The following is a 16,454-nucleotide window of genomic DNA, read 5'->3' on the forward strand; positions in this document are numbered from 1 at the left end:
ATATTTGCACTGTAAAAATGATAAACAAAAGAAATAGTATTTTTCAGTTCACCTCATACAAGTATTGTACTGCAATCTCTTTATCGTAAAAGTGCAACTTACAAATGTAGATACTATTTTTGTTACATAACTGCACTCAAATCCAAAACAATGTAAAACTTTAGAGCCTACAAGTCCACTCAGTCCTACTTCTTGTTCAGCCAATCGCTAAGACAAACAAGTTTGCACTAAAGATTGATAGAGCAGGAGACATACAATTTTCTTCCTAGAAGTTCAGTCACAAATGTTAATTAATACATTATTTTTAATGAGCATCATTATCATGGAAGCATGTCCTCTGGCATGGTGGCCAAAGCATGAAGTGGCATACGAATGTTTAGCATATCTGGCACGTATATACCTTGCAACACCATCTACAAAAGTGCGATGCAAACTCCTGTTCTCACTTTCTGGTGACATTGTAAATAAGAAGTGGGCAGCATTATCTCCCGTAAATGTAAACAAACTTGTTTGTCTTAGCAATTAGCTGAACAAGAAGTAGGACTGAATGGACTTGTAGGCTCTAAAGTTTTACATTGTTTTGGTTTTGAGTGCAGTTATGAAACAAAAATAGTACCTACATTTGTAAGTTGCACTGTCACGATAAAGAGATTGCACTACAATATTTGTATGAGGTGAACTGAAAAATACTATTTCTTTTATCATTTTCACAGTGCAAATATTTGTAATAAAAATAATATAAAGTAAGCACTGTGCACTTCATATTCTGTGTTGTAATTTAAATCAATATATTTGAAAATGTGGAAAAATATCCACAAATATTTAATACATTTCAATTGGTATTCTATTGTTCATCAGTGCGATTAAAGCTGTGATTAATCATGATTATTCTTTGAGTTAATCATGTGAATTAACTGGGATTAATCAATAGCCCTAATATTGATACATTAGGAAGGACAAATCCCACATTGGCAAGGAGTTGGGATATATGTATTAATAGGTGTTTTAATCTCTGATTTCTATGATTCTGTGAAAATCTGTCCCCCATTTAACTAATGAATATACTGCAGAATTCATCAGTTGCTCTCTTCCTTCCTTCCCATTAAAGGCCAGAATCTGACTGGGAATGAAGAGAAAACGGATCCTACCCCCACTTACCCACCCTCCATGCAAAGGTCAGCCATAATTATAGCTCCCTCCCAACACCCCCTTTGGAGGTACAAAGCAGATCTGTCTGGATATGCAAGGGAGACCACACTACCCATCCTAAGGGTTGGTGCAGTAAGCATGTTCCATCCCCATCCTGCCCCATGCCTGGAAGCTCAGGCAGAATGGGGCTGCTTGCAAAGAAGGGCTGTGCCTAACAGATACAAGTGAGCTCTACAATTGCTGGAAGGTGGGAGAGGAAGCAGATGCAATTTTGATGGGTGCTAGGAAGGGGACAAATATCACTGAAAGGCAGAACAGAAGCAAGTTCTAAAGAGAGGCACTTATGTGCCACACAATCACATTACTGTAACACACCTTGCTTCTTTAGGATCATCAGGTGTATCCTCTAAGTATTTTGCAGTTTTAAATGTAGTATTTTATATGTTAATCATATTTATCTGACTTCCTACACCACAGTGGACTATTAAAGAACGCCTCTTTGCTCTGATTGTGGGCTCTTAATAATAATCAAGGATTATATCTGTAGCACAGTTTTTTAAAAGGTACAGAGCCAAACTCTTTGCTGATGTTAACTGGGACAACCCCACTGAGGTCACTGGAGAGCTGCAAATTTACACCAGCAGAGAATTTGGTCCATTCGCTCCTACTTTCCAGGGGGGCACTGTATCCCTTTGCAAATATAGCAAATGCCTTCTGAGTTACCTCCAGCTGCTCTCTCATGCTATCCTGTTTTCTACTGCTCTCCATTTTCTTAATACTTTCCATGTATTAAAAACTAGTTTTTATGGTATATGAGTTTCTAATATCAGACTATTTCTGATCTAAGATTGCTGTGTCTACTGACTTCCATTATGATTGGAAAAAACCCTCTAACCATCTACCTTTATTATAAGGGATATATTGCTAGGTGCCTACATGGAGGATTAGTAGGCTCTAGAGACAAATTTCAAGCCTGTTCCAAAGGAGAATTTTAGAAAACTATTAGCACTTTGTCGGCAGTTCAGCCTTTTACTTTGCTTCCATTTCAGCATCTTCTCAACTCCATTCAAGGGGAAAGGAACCTGACATTTTCCTAATTCTCATTTGTCAGTTGTTAGTCAGTCATACAGCACTCAGCAGTTATAGCAAGGTCAATGCTGAGTCATCCATTCTCCCCTTAGCAGTGCTATCTGATTCATGGCAACTCTTCAGTTAAAAGTTTATTCCCGTCCACCTACACCTGAGACAGTCTGCATGTCCGTTAGCCCTACCACAGAATTTCCTCAACAGTCCAGGCTGAATACATTTATTCATTCTGAACAGTCTCAACCCTCTCCCAGTCTAATTTCTATTAAGTGTAGACTTTTGCAGTGTCACCTATAAAAAATGTTGTGTTGACGTAAACTTTATTTTTCGCACTATATTGAAAGCAGCATATTGTCCATCAGTCTACAAGCTTCCACACCTCCAGGCTTGTTACTCTATATTTAGCAGTGGAGATGGTTTAGGCTGCAGGAGTTTTAATTAGCAAACAAAAGAAAAATTAAAAGAAAGGGAATAAAGCATAAATAATAAGAAGTTCTAAGGAGAAAAGCAAATGTATATTGCTGAGCGAAACTCACATGGGATTTTTTTTTCTTTTCTTCTTTTATATAAACTCACACCTTAGCGGATGTATGCAAATATAACTATCTACAATTTCACCCACTAGTGAGGGTGACAGGGAACATATTACTGAGCCATGTGCTAACAGGATAATCAGAACGATGGATCTTAGACAACTTCTGCATATATTGAAGGACTACCTATAAAATAACGATACATACACACTTTGTGTTAGATTTAACAGGTATTGCTTTTTAACAAATTAAAATTTTTAGAGTTAGACATTCATGTTACACATACATTTATCATCCATCACAGACTGCACCCTTAATTCTGCCCCCTCAATCTAGCCTTGTCCACAAACCTCTCTACCAAACTAATAATAATATTAGTTGTGGACGGTAGCTAAAGCAGTGTGTCCTTTGCAAGGTGGTAGTTTGCTGCAGGTGATGATGGAAAGCTAACATCCCTAAAGAAGTAGAGTTATGCATAACATTTCTGACAAATGCCCCTAAACACAGAAATGAAAATTTAAGCCATTTACAATACACACCCTTCACTTCTACAGTCAAAAGCCCACACTTGACTCTCACCAAACCTACCATACTCTACAGCAGAGGTTCTAAACCTGGCTGGGGGCACAGAATGTATTCTGGGGGTGGGGAGCATGAGAAGCTTTGGCGGAGGGAAACATACTGAGCACATTTTACCCCCAGAAATGAATAACTAGCAAAGCTGATTCCTCCAGACCCATCAGGTCTTCAGATGGTGCTCTGCATTGACTCTAGAGGACACTGTGCATTTTGCCAGATTTCTGTTAAGCTTGCATAGAATTACACAAAGTCATTGCCGTATGTACGTTAATCCATTTGCATTTGCTACGATGCAGAGTGCACATTTGATTGTAAGCATTGACCGCAATTGCAGTTTTGCTCTTCTAACAATGGATTGTTGGCTCATTCATGCAACAGAAAAAATGGCTCCATTTGAATGTTTGAATTACTGTTTTAATATTTAGTTAGAGTTGCATGTTGATTTTTTTAATCAATATTTGTATGTATGTGGCGGGGGCATAAACTGCTACACACACACAAAGAAGGGGGGCATGATCAAATCTGTTTGATAACCACTGCACTACATACCACTCACTGCAATGTTAACTCTGCCCCTTTAGGGATGTTAGCCTTCCATCCCCACCTGTAGCAATCTACGACAAGGACCAAAATATAAAGAGGAGCCATGGTGTGTATGACTCTGAAGTGGAGAATAAAGAAATTGAATTTGATGCTGCTGGCAAGGGGAAGCCAGTAAAAGGATTAGAAAGGGTCTGGATGCGGCTACAGTGGAAGGTAAGGTAGATTTTTGACAGACTGAAACCCAGGGATGTGATGTGGGAGGCCAGAGAGGAGAAGGCTGCAACAGTTAAATTAATGAAGATCTAGGCAAGGATATTTACAGTGGAATGGATAATGGATGGATTTTGGAGAGGCATCCCTTAACACAAATGGCATATCACAGAACAACCTATTAAAGAAACTTCATTTTCAAGGAGACAGATGTTAAGAGACAGGCTTCTGCTCAGAAGTGAAAACAGTACTCTCAGAAAACAAAACAAAAGTTTCTGTTCCTGCAACAGAAGCCAAAAGACAATAACAGGTTTTGAGAAATGTTTAAAGCAGCTTATCTCCTCTGCAAGTTTAGATATATCGAGCAAGAAGTGTGCATTCTACACGTCTAAATCTGAATGAGACAACAAAAAAACAATCACAGGTCCTGCCAATCCTAGACACATTCAGCATTGCTAATGCTTGTTTTACTAAAAATACTGGTATAAGTTATGTTAAGCTATAGACTAGATCATTTAAAAATATGTTTTTTGTCTGTCTTTTGTTAAAAGATAGCAGCCGGGGTAGACTATTTTCTACATGACTGGAATTCTAATTTGAATTTTCTATATGTATAACAGTTTAGAGTCAGGAGAGGTGAATATATAACTATTAATGTAAGAAAGTTTTGACAATTTTTTTCCCCTCACTCACATTCAAATGTTAACAACAACTACTTTGATTAAAGGATGTAAAATAACTAAAAAAAAAATCAACAATAGAAAATGAATACCCCCCGATGTGTTTCTGCCATACCCTCCCCAGTTTTGAATATATATAGCTCATAAAAAGAGAAAGCAATGGTAAAATAAGAAGGAAAAAGACAGTATACTTTACCAAAAAAAGAAACCCACCAATATTACAACCTACCAACAAAAACAAAATTACAACCTACAATTAAAACTAGTCTCTCCTGGGAATATATGCATCAGTTGCCTTAGTATATTCAATTTACTGATTTCATTCTAAAAAAAATCTCACATTACCATGATAAATAGATGCATCTCTCTTTTACATTAATGTCATTGAGTTATAAAGATTAATACCCACATTTTCCTTGTGTAAATTAGCTAACCGAAACCAATAGCTTGCAATGGATTCTCTGTTATTTGAGAACTACAGCTATACCAGGGCTATGAACAATGTTATAATTATTTATAATATATGATAATCACAGTGACTTTTTAAAAATATAATTCATTAATTGCATTCTTTACTTTGCAAATAGCTTGTATCTATTTGAATTTACTTGGATTTGGATGTCCTCTTGGCTTGTTCATTAAACTCCTAAATTTTTTAAGAGCTTCTGTTTTTTAAGGGGGGAATGGGGTTAGAGATGAATTAACACTGACGTAGTAAATTCACTTTAGTAATAAAAATAAAACAAGACAAATAGAAAAAAGTAGCAAAATTCTCCAAGTTTATGAACATAAGGAAACGGAAGAAGAAAGTCCAAAAAAGTCATAGAAAAAATGCCAATATTTAGTGGGTTTAGAAAAATATGGCTCATTCAGTAATCCTATTCTTCTTTAGTGCTTTACTAATATTTATAATTGTTTTTTAATAAAACAGTACCAAATTAGTTTCTTTTTTTATTTCCTGTGGGTACAAAACATTGATTCACTTTTCCTAGTTTCCTTTCTCACTCTGTCACAAGGTCAAGATACCTTCTTTATTCTGTGGACATCAACATATTTTTTTAAAAATAAAGGATTACATTCAGAATGAGAGCAAGTCGTTAATTTTGTTCTAAGTGTCATGTTTCATTTCAACTACCCCAGTTTTGGGGTAGGAAAGACTGATACCCACCAGAGCCCTAGGTTGGACATGGGGTGACCTCTGGTAAGCTTTTAGTATGTATGTAGATTCTTTCATTGTTTTTATATGGCTTTCCCTGTAATGCTTTTACCTTAACAATAATTGCAATTTCCTTTGTAAAGGCTGGCTGGTAACTGCTGTGTATGGTTATAGCCCTTGGAGAGAGGTTAACCACAGGTGCTGGATTCCAGTCATACTTACTAAGGAAATCATCCGATGAAGTGAGCTGTAGCTCACGAAAGCTCATGCTCAAATAAATTGGTTAGTCTCTAAGGTGCCACAAGTACTCCTTTTCTTTTTGCAAAGACAGACTAACACGGCTGTTACTCTGAAACCTGGATTATTGAGATTCTTATGGAAGGACAAGACACAAAGTAAGTTATCTAATTTTAATGATGATACGGAGGAATACAGATTAAAATGTGACAATGATGATCCTTATTTTAGCTCACCTATGCCACTTTTGTTCCAAGCTTTCCTGGTCCCCTCAACCCACCACAGCAACTCCGCCCAATTCCCTCTGCATGAGCTAATGATATTTGAGCATTAGAATTCAAGATTACACCCATGCTCTATGTTCTAAAGTTTTCTTACAAACAGATTTGAACTACAATTTTTCACCCTTGTTGAAAACAATATGGTGTCAGCTCTTATGTACTTAAGGGATACACTTGAACTGGTTTGCACAGAAAAAACAAAACAAAACACATGACATAATATTTTGCCCTATGTATTTAAGATGGAGTTTAATAATAATATATAAGACAATAGGAATCTTCCCAAATAAACAGCTGATATGGTCAGACAGAGAACTCTATTCAGCAAAGCACTGAAGCACAGGCTTAACTTTGACTTCAATGGGACGTAAGTGCATGTGCTTGTGGGCCTGATTATAAACATGTACTTATGGGCCTGATTATAAACTCCTCTGGGAGTTAGGTATCTAAATACCTTTACAAATCTGGGTCTAAGTGCCTTGATGAAAGTGGTACCTAAAGAAGCTGCTCTAAACATTGATTACCATAACTATAAGATTTTTTGCAAAGTCACTGGAGAAATGTTTACTTACTTACAAGCCTATGCTTACATATCATTAGTAGTTAAGCGACAGTATCTGCTTTTACTTAGTGTGAAGAATTATGAATAATGCTATCTAATTAGGCCAAAAAAAAGTTCAATAAATTCAAAAGGCAAATTTTAAATTTAAAAAGCAGATTTCACACCAGGAGATACAGAGTTGAACACTTTAACACATTAGAAAATGGACTCCGTTTTTCCTCACATTAACATGGATAGTGCTAGACATAAAGTTTTTGGGACCACTTCAGCAGAAAATCCCTACGTATTCCTGAGCTCTGTAAGCCATGGAAAGGCTCTGATGCTGGTTCCAGAACAGGCTGATCAATCCAGGTAACATTGCTGACCTTCTACAGAGGGCAAAATAATACCAGGCTGTACATGTCTATGCCAGGGAGATGAGAAGTAACTTGGAGGAGAATCGTTCATCAAATAAGCTACACGCTCTATTCTGCAATTATTTATGCTAGACCCAGTCCTAAAACAATTGCTGAGATTGTGCCACCTGTGTGAGCAAGATAAGTAGTGCTGGCATGCTGCTAAGCAGGGCTACCCTTCTTTGTTCAGTACCCTACTTTGACCAAGCATAACTAGGTATTTACATTGAAGCACATTTCCCCATGTTCCAAAAGCCTCAGAGCCAGACTTACAAAGGTATTTAGGTGCCTAACGATCACAGACAGGTGCTTAGTGGGGTTTTAAAAAGTGTCTAAGTTAGGTTCCTGACTCCCATTGAAAAGCCCTCCCCTCCCAGAAGAACTATACAAATCATTTTTCACATACAGTGAAACTGGTAATTTTTGGTTTTTCACCAGATTTATTAAATTACAAAAATAAGAAACACCTTTGAGAAGATTTTACAGAAGTCAGAAGAAAATGTAATTTAATGAAACTTTTGCAAATTATGGTGATTTTGTAAAGTCAAACAAAATGTCACACTACAATTTTGCAAAATGAGTAATATTTCATTAATTCAATCATCAACAAATCCCACAAATTTTACCCAGTTTTGATTTGATAATAGGCTAATGAGTTATTAATAATTCAGTGGTCAAATGCAGATTGCAAATGTTTTGCTCCATGTCTGTAAAGGAGTAAAAACACTACAGCAAGAGCACAGAAGAGTATGTGACTCTAACAGCTTAAAACTGCAATGTCCTCTCATATTTTTCTAAGTCAATTTATTGTGGGTTTTGGTAAATAAGCTTTCTTGCATTAATAAACCAATATTATTGTTTCATAAGCTCTATCCAGCTCTAAATCCCCTCTGCACCTGTTAGCCTAGGAAGTCTGCTGCAATGCAAAGACATACAGGCTGTTCCACAAGGAAAGTCCTCCTTCCTTGCAGCAAAGTCACAGCATGCTAGCACATGCTATGACCTCTTGAACAAAATCTTCCTGTCAGATAGAAGTGGCAATAAATTTTAAAAGATCATATGCCCTAGTTAAACATCATCTCGCTAGTTAAAGAAGAAGAAGGGAGGAACATTGGGTTAAGTATTTCCCCTCCTACTGCAAAACAACAGGAGGGAGGTGGAGGCACGAAAGTCTCAGTAGTTTTATACAGGAGAGGTCACACACCTCTCACAGTCATCCTACAGCTATAATGATCAGTGGGAGAGATCCTTTCACCCAACACAAAGTTGCTGTTTTTTAAAAGAAACAAACCACCAGCTCAGTAATTTCTGCTATCCTTCCACCTTTAATGAAACCACATAGGAGTTTATATACCTATAGATTGAGGAACACTATTGCAGGTATTTATAAATGTAGTGCCCCCTCTCCACCCGGTTACCTTCTTTAATGCCAATCTGCTTACAGGTTTTGATGGGCAGGTCTGGGTTCTTCTGAATCCTGCCACCCACTCAGCAGGGTGTAACTTCTTTATTTTTCCCTATGAATTTATTTGGCGGTGCCTCCCGTCCCACACTTGCTCCTTCCTGGCAGGGTCACCAGGGCAGCATGAGAGGAAAATTCTAACCACAGGGTAATCCCCACTTACTTGCCAGATAGTTGGAGGCTCCCAAGAAATAACAAAAACACATACAATATATTCAACACAGTAATTATATGGAACAGGAGACAAATGTAACATAACAGGGTAAAACACTATTCTTAGGCCCACGCTGATAATACCCATGACTTCCTCCAGTCACATGACTGATGTGGCAAATGTAAGATCAGTGTCCCGTTGGTACACGTACTTTGTTGGGGCCCTTGATGACCTATGACCATGATATCTTCTCTGCAGTGCTTTAGCAGTATGGCTGACTCGGTTCAGTACAACCCAGAAGACTCACAAGTGGGAGGAGGAGGTGGTAAGTCCCTCCACAGGTTTAATATGCAGCAGGTTATAAAATCCCCAAACCCTTACTCCCTGGCTTGAGGACACAGTTCAGGGAGTAGGGGGTCCCCAAAACAATTTCCCTGATTAACTAACTAAAAGATGGTGCACTCATAAACTCTATGAATGCTCCTCAGGTTCAGAGATAACTCTGGACTCCTCGATCACTGCAGAGGGGCTGATCTCTGCTGGCAGGGATCCTCTTCAGGCAGGAGTCAGGCTGCTTCTAGTCCCAGGATTTCCCCTCACCACAAATGGGTGCAGGGTTCAAGGTGCAGATTACACAACTATACAGTACTAAAATCCAAACTGTATTCTCCTACCCCAGTATCCACACACACACACAGCAGGCAGTAGCCCTGGACTAGCAGCCAGAGCAGAGCTGACCATGTGGTGACTGGTCTTACCTAGAGAGCTGGAGGGCTAACTCAGCCTGGCTGGATTTCTTGGGCAGGATTATACATAATTTTGAAAGAAAGAAAAAAGAAAAAGACAGAAAGAACACATGCACTGGAATCCATGGCCTTCATTCTCAGGTCTGGCTTCCCTGATCCCCATGGCAACAAGAGGTTAGTTTTGGACCCCCATGTAGCTTTTTCTACACAATGCAAGGATTTTTCTACAGGGAGAATCACCAGCTGACCAAGTATGCTAGTTTTCCAACCCCTTTGTGTTGATGAAGGGGCCCAGTGGAGTAAGAATGTGGCCAGGGATCTGGCTCCATGCTCCTGCACAAACTTGAGACTGCTTACCATTGGCTAAGTCTAGCAACTGCAGGAGGTCATGAGCCATTTAAATGACCCTTCCTTAACTCAGGAACCACACTTACTTAGATCTAGCACCAGTGGAAATTCTAGCAGATTCCATTTTCTTTTTCCTGTGGTCTCTGTTCATTTCTACTGGAGGACAAGTAGCCCCAGGAATGAAGAGGTTTGTGTTCTGAAGTGGTTTTAAATGAACTAACTATAAATAATATTCTTCTGTAAGGGACAAATCGAGCCCGCAAAACTACTAGTACTGGGGCTGTTATAGTTCTCTTGCATAAGTGTGTGTGAGCTGTTCAGGAACATGGACATGGAGCTCAGCTCTCCAGGAGCCTGTGTAGGAGCGCTCAAGTGGTGGGTGAAGGCAGGATACAGGTGGGCAAGGAAACGTGAGAACAGAGCAAGATTAATCACTGCTAAATGGATCCAACTGGTCTCTCCAACTCTACCCTTTATCAGGGACACGTTACAGGGTATTCAGCCTTTGGGCTACAATAACCTCTATGAAGAACCTTGGCAACTGCACCACAGGGTTGAGGGTTTGGGGAGGAAGAGCTTGTCTTTGCATCTTCCCAGCTATTTGGACTCTGTGTTGGACTAATGATTTGATCCTAAAAGCTGGAAACTGTAGCTATTCCTCAGCATCTTTTTCAATTCCTAATATATTATCACAGTAAATTGCAATGGTCATTAAGCATCTTGCACAATTTAGGATACTGTATTTTTAGGCCCCAGTTCACAAAAAAAGATTTAGCAGGTTAGGTGCTTCGCTTCCATTAAATTTTCCATTTAAGTCAGTGAGCAGAATTTATATGCACTTTATTATAGAAACATAAAATGCACATATCAGCATGAAGATTTGCTTGCAGATATCAAAGTCTGGAATGTATTTCATTTTTTGCTGAACATATTCAATTATTTAGAAATATTTAAAGTGTCAGGGGGTTTCATTTCTCACAGTTATTTTCCAAGAACTTGTGGGAACTCTGAAAATACAGTTTCACTAAAGTGTTCTTTTCTTAGATCGCATAAATGCTGATATACTGTATCCTGGGGAATTCGTATTTCTCATTGCATAGAGATAGGACGTAGGATAACAGGCATTACTATTACAGAACGACCAACCTTTTCAGTGAAGTAAATGCATTTGCTATGTATGGAGCCTGAAAGTGAAATGCTGTACAGTACAGTCACACCTGGCTGTGCTGTGCTGTGCTTGGGTTTCCTTTATATCTATGGATCTGAAAGATTTTATTATCAGCTAGATATGTAATATGTGCTATATGATGAGGGATTATATAATTTATAAATACACACACACACACACACACTCAATAAAATGGTTTCATGAACAGATAAGGATTAACTATCTAGCCACTTCTTTGTGGAACGACCAACTTGGAATAATCAGCTGCAGAATGGACTTTATTCTATGTGAAATACAGGAACTGTACACACATTATATGTGCAGAAAGTGATCACATCACCCAGGAAAAGCAAGGCTGGGACTAAATATCCCATTTAAGGAAATGGTGAAAAAACAACAGCAGAAAGAATCAGAGCTCAGGGAAGGAATTTAGCTCAACAGCCCTAATTCAGCTGGGCATTTAAGCATATGCTTAAATCCATCCCTATTCCAGGACACATGCTTAAAGTTAAGCCTGTGCTGAAATGGAACTTAAACATCTTCTTCAAATTAGGGATGTGTTTAAATATTATCATGAATGATGATGGGTTGTTGATTCTAGGCATATGCGAGAGTTAATCTTCTAGATAGTCTCAAGTATAGCTGTTGTAGGAACCCAATATATCAATGTTTCCCTAGCTGCTGTGGATTTACCAGTATATCATTTTTCTTACCTTGGGGCCAGTCCATAACTTTTGTTTCGTATAGAATAATACACACAAATATAGTTTTAAAAAGTTGAAATGTTAGATAATGTTATTTTTACTGCATGAAATATACTGTGCAAGATCAACTAATGCATCCCAAATTTAAAAAAAACCCTCTGAACTCTAGTGCAATATCTTTTCTGTCAGGATCGATACAACATAATTTTTAATAAAAAAAATTATTCAAACAGGATACTGTCAAGGCATGTGGAACTTCATGTTACAGACCCAAGAACTTTAAGACAATTCATATTTTATCCCTTTTCTAAATTAAACTCCGTAATGCCACTTGATGAGCCACTATGTGCCAATAGAGTGCTATGTTGATTAAAAAATTAGCTAATACTTAAAATAATGTATTTGTAAAGTAGAAGTGTCATAGAATTTCTGAAATAGGGCCATCTCCATGATTCTCTTCCATGGCACAATAGAAATACAATGTGAACAGATGCTGCTGCTGGTGATTTCAAGGTGAAGATTACAAAAGCTGGAGATAGAGCACCATTCCTGAACTGTCCTACAAATTTACTATTGCTTGGTGGGGAAATGCCCCTGGTGACATCCTTAAAAAATACCCTATCCCCAAAGAGAAGCAACACAGGTAAAAATTCTCTCAATAAAATTATTTTGCCAGGAGAGTGGGGAACTTTCTGTCTCCAAGCACAAAATTAGGTCGGCTCCATCAATGTCCTAGTGCCAAGAAGAGTGCGGTTTACTCATGAGAATTCTACTTCCAGCAGGTTACAATTTCTATAGTGAATGTGTTGTTCCCAAAGGGATTAGGAACCTTTTTAAGGCAGTGGTTATCCAAGCTAATTCTCTTTATAACAGAGTGGATCTACCCATTCAATAAATAACCACTTACAATGATTTCAAACTACTGTAATTCCATTGACAACAGTGAAACTCCTCCTGCTTTACACTGCTGCATGATCCAAATTGGTCCCAATGACTGGCATGGGGAACTGTGGCTGCACTCACCAAAACAGTTTTAGGCTTGGCACAATGTGCACTAACAGTAAGAAAATAGTTACATTTTGCTCAGACATACTGGGTCAAATTATGCCTTTATGCTCTAGCAACTCTGTTGACTTAAATGGAGCTGCAGAGGTGTCAGAGGTGGAAGAATATGGCCCATAATATGTCAGAAATGAGATAACTAGTTTGTATCCTCTGTTTAGATGCTGAATACTCCTATTAATGCAATAAATACAGTTTATTAATATTGAATATGTCTTTAGTGAATACTATTTTAAAAGTACATTTTTCATGACCAGATATTTCTATCCTGGAGATACAAAATGGAAATGTGGAACTAGTACAGTACCTCTAGTCATTTAGGAAGCATTTGAAATATATCTTAGCATGAATGTGAAGAGTGAAAAAGAGTGAAAAAGCTATACAAACAGTCTGGGGAAGCATATTATTTTAGTAGCTGTTTTCTTTGTATTTGTTTCTTTGACCAAACAGGTCTGCAGCCTAATTTACACATTTTGATAAGGGAACTCAAATTTGGGGGCCCAATTCATTGTTTCTTTACACCTTGTGTAGTCATTTACATCAGTGCAAATGAGGTCAAAACAATTCCACTCCCATCAGGTAGCTTTGCACTGACCTTGTTCTGGTGTGCATGATTACACAAGGTACATGGCAATGATAAATCAGACCCAGCAGTGCTCAGGCATCACAAAGCAAAAATCAAATCTGGCTAAACACCCATGGGAAAATTCTCTTTCCAAAAGGGAATTTTCCGGTGACACAGAGATGTAGGAATAGCTATTCCACTTCCTTCTCCCCTAGCATAGGGGTTGTGGCTACACTGTCTGGGTGCTAGAATCCCTGTGCCTGGCTGCTAGAACAACTTAGCTGGGCTTTTGGCATCCCATGTAAGATAAAGTAACTCAAACACTGCTCTATATTGAAATTATTGGACAAATTGATAACATGAACCAATACAGTTCTCTATAAAGGAAACGCTTAGGCCTGGTAATTTTTATTTAAGTAATGAGAACAACCAGTTAACTTTCATGAACACAGTATATCAAATCTTCCTAATAGTATTTTGTAAATCTGACATCAGGATGGTAGGCTCAAATTTACCCAGCTGTAATTAAAAGAATTTATCACCAACTGGAAACTTGTGGCTACTTGTTTTATACAAAAATCCAACAAGTGACTAAGCGCATGCCCGAAAAGACTGGCAAATTCCTTAAACACACCTCACTGAGAAACTGGTTGCCAAAACAAGGATTTGGCTCTAGTAACAGTCATGAGTACACTGGCATTACGATATACATTCTTTATACCTTGCTGTGGCTTTGGTTTTGTGTAAGTACTACATTTAGACCCTTCTGAGGTACACTACATTTTTATTTATTTATTTATTTATTTATTTTAGTGAGGGCAAGGAAAGGGCTTGTTAGCTGAGTAAAGTATTTCGACATCCATTTTCCGTTGGCTTTTTAAACACCCACAAAAATAATTGTATTTAAGAACAGACTGTGCACTAATCAGCAATTTGTTTTTAAAAACGCGTAAGACATCCTGAGCCTATCTGAAAATGTTTCTGAATTCCAATAAGAAAATGTCTTTATAGTCACAAAACCTAGAAGATTACACTTCAAATGCCATATTGCATCTTGCCCAAGTGTGGAATGAGAAGAAGGGTGCTGTGTTGAGACATAATACATGAAGGCTATAGAATCATAGAATATCAGGGTTGGAAGGGACCTCAGGAGGTCATCTAGTCCAACCCCGTCATAAATATAAAGGGAAGGGTAAACCCCTTTAAAATCCCTCATGGCCAGAGGAAAAATCCTCTCACCTGTAAAGGGTTAAGAAGCTAAAGATAACCTCGCTGGCACCTGACCAAAATGACCAATGAGGAGACAAGACACTTTCAAAAGCTGGGAGGAGGGAGAGAAACAAAGGGTCTCTGTCTGTCGGTATGCTGCTTTTGCCAGAGATAGACCAGGAATGGAGTCTTAGAACTTTTTAGTAAGTAATCTAGCTAGGTATGTGTTAGATTATGATTTCTTTAAATGGCTGAGAAAAGAATTGTGCTGAATAGAATGACTATTTCTGTCTGTGTGTCTTTTTTGTAACTTAAGGTTTTGCCTAGAAGGATTCTCTTTTTTTGAATCTAATTACCCTGTAAGGTATCTACCATCCTGATTTTACAGAGGTGATTTCTTTACTTCAATTTACTTCTATTTCTATTAAAAGTCTTCTTGTAAGAAAACTGAATGCTTTTTCATTGTTCTCAGATCCAAAGGTTTGGGTCTGTGGTCACCTGTGCAAATTGGTGAGGATTTTTACCAAACCTTTCCCAGTAAGTGGGGTGCAAGGGTTGGGAGGATTTTTGGGGGAAAGACGTGTCCAAACTACGTTTCCCAGTAAACCCAGTTAGAGTTTGATGGTGGCAGTGGATATTCCAAGGACAAAGGATAAAATTAATTTGTACCTTGGGGAAGTTTTAACCTAAGCTGGTAAAAGTAGGCTTAGGAGGTTTTCATGCAGGTCCCCACATCTGTACCTTAGAGTTCAGAGTGGGGGAGGAACCTTGACAAACCCCCTGTTCAAAGCAGGACCAATCCCCAACTAAATCATCACAGCCAGGGCTTTGTCAAGCCTGACCTTAAAAACTTCTAAGGAAGGAGATTCCACCACCTCCCTAGGTAACGCATTCCAGTGTTTCACCACCCTCCTAGTGAAAAAAGTTTTCCTAATATCCAACCTAAACCTCCCCCACTGCAACTTGAGACCATTACTCCTCGTTCTGTCATCTGCTACCACTGAGAACAGTCTAGATCCATCCTCTTTGGAACCCCCTTTCAGGTAGTTGAAAGCAGCTATCATATCCCCCCTCATTCTTCTCTTCCACAGACTAAACAATCCCAGTTCCCTCAGCCTCTCCTCACAAGTCATGTGTTCCAGTCCCCTAATCATTTTGGTTGCCCTCCGCTGGACTCTTTCCAATTTTTCCACATCCTTCTTGTAGTGTGGGGCCCAAAACTGGACACAGTACTCCAGATGAGGCCTCACCAATGTCGAATAGAGGGGAACGATCATGTCCCTCGATCTGCTGGCAATGCCCCTACTTATACAGCCCAAAATGCCATTGGCCTTCTTGGCAACAAGGGCACACTGCTGACTCATATCCAGCTTCTCGTCCACTGTAACCCCTAGGTCCTTTTCTGCAGAACTGCTGCCTAGCCATTCGGCCCCTAGTCTGTAGAGGTGCCTTGGATTCTTCCGTCCTAAGTGCAGGACTCTGCACTTGTCCTTGTTGAAAATCATCAGATTTCTTTTGGCCCAATCCTCCAATTTGTCTAGGGCCCTCTGTATCCTATCCCTACCCTCCAGCGTATCTACCTCTCCTCCCAGTTTAGTGTCGTCTGCAAACTTGCTGAGGGTGCA

General features: G+C 38.8%; 1 protein-coding gene across 1 annotated transcript in view; it reads right to left on the reverse strand.

The window, feature by feature from the left end:
* Positions 1–16,454, reverse strand: part of CTNNA3 (catenin alpha 3) — a 909,177-nt gene that overhangs the window by 226,525 nt on the left and 666,198 nt on the right. The window lies entirely within an intron of this gene.

This window comes from Eretmochelys imbricata, chromosome 7 (assembly GCF_965152235.1).
Source record: "Eretmochelys imbricata isolate rEreImb1 chromosome 7, rEreImb1.hap1, whole genome shotgun sequence".
NCBI lineage: Eukaryota > Metazoa > Chordata > Testudines > Cheloniidae > Eretmochelys > Eretmochelys imbricata.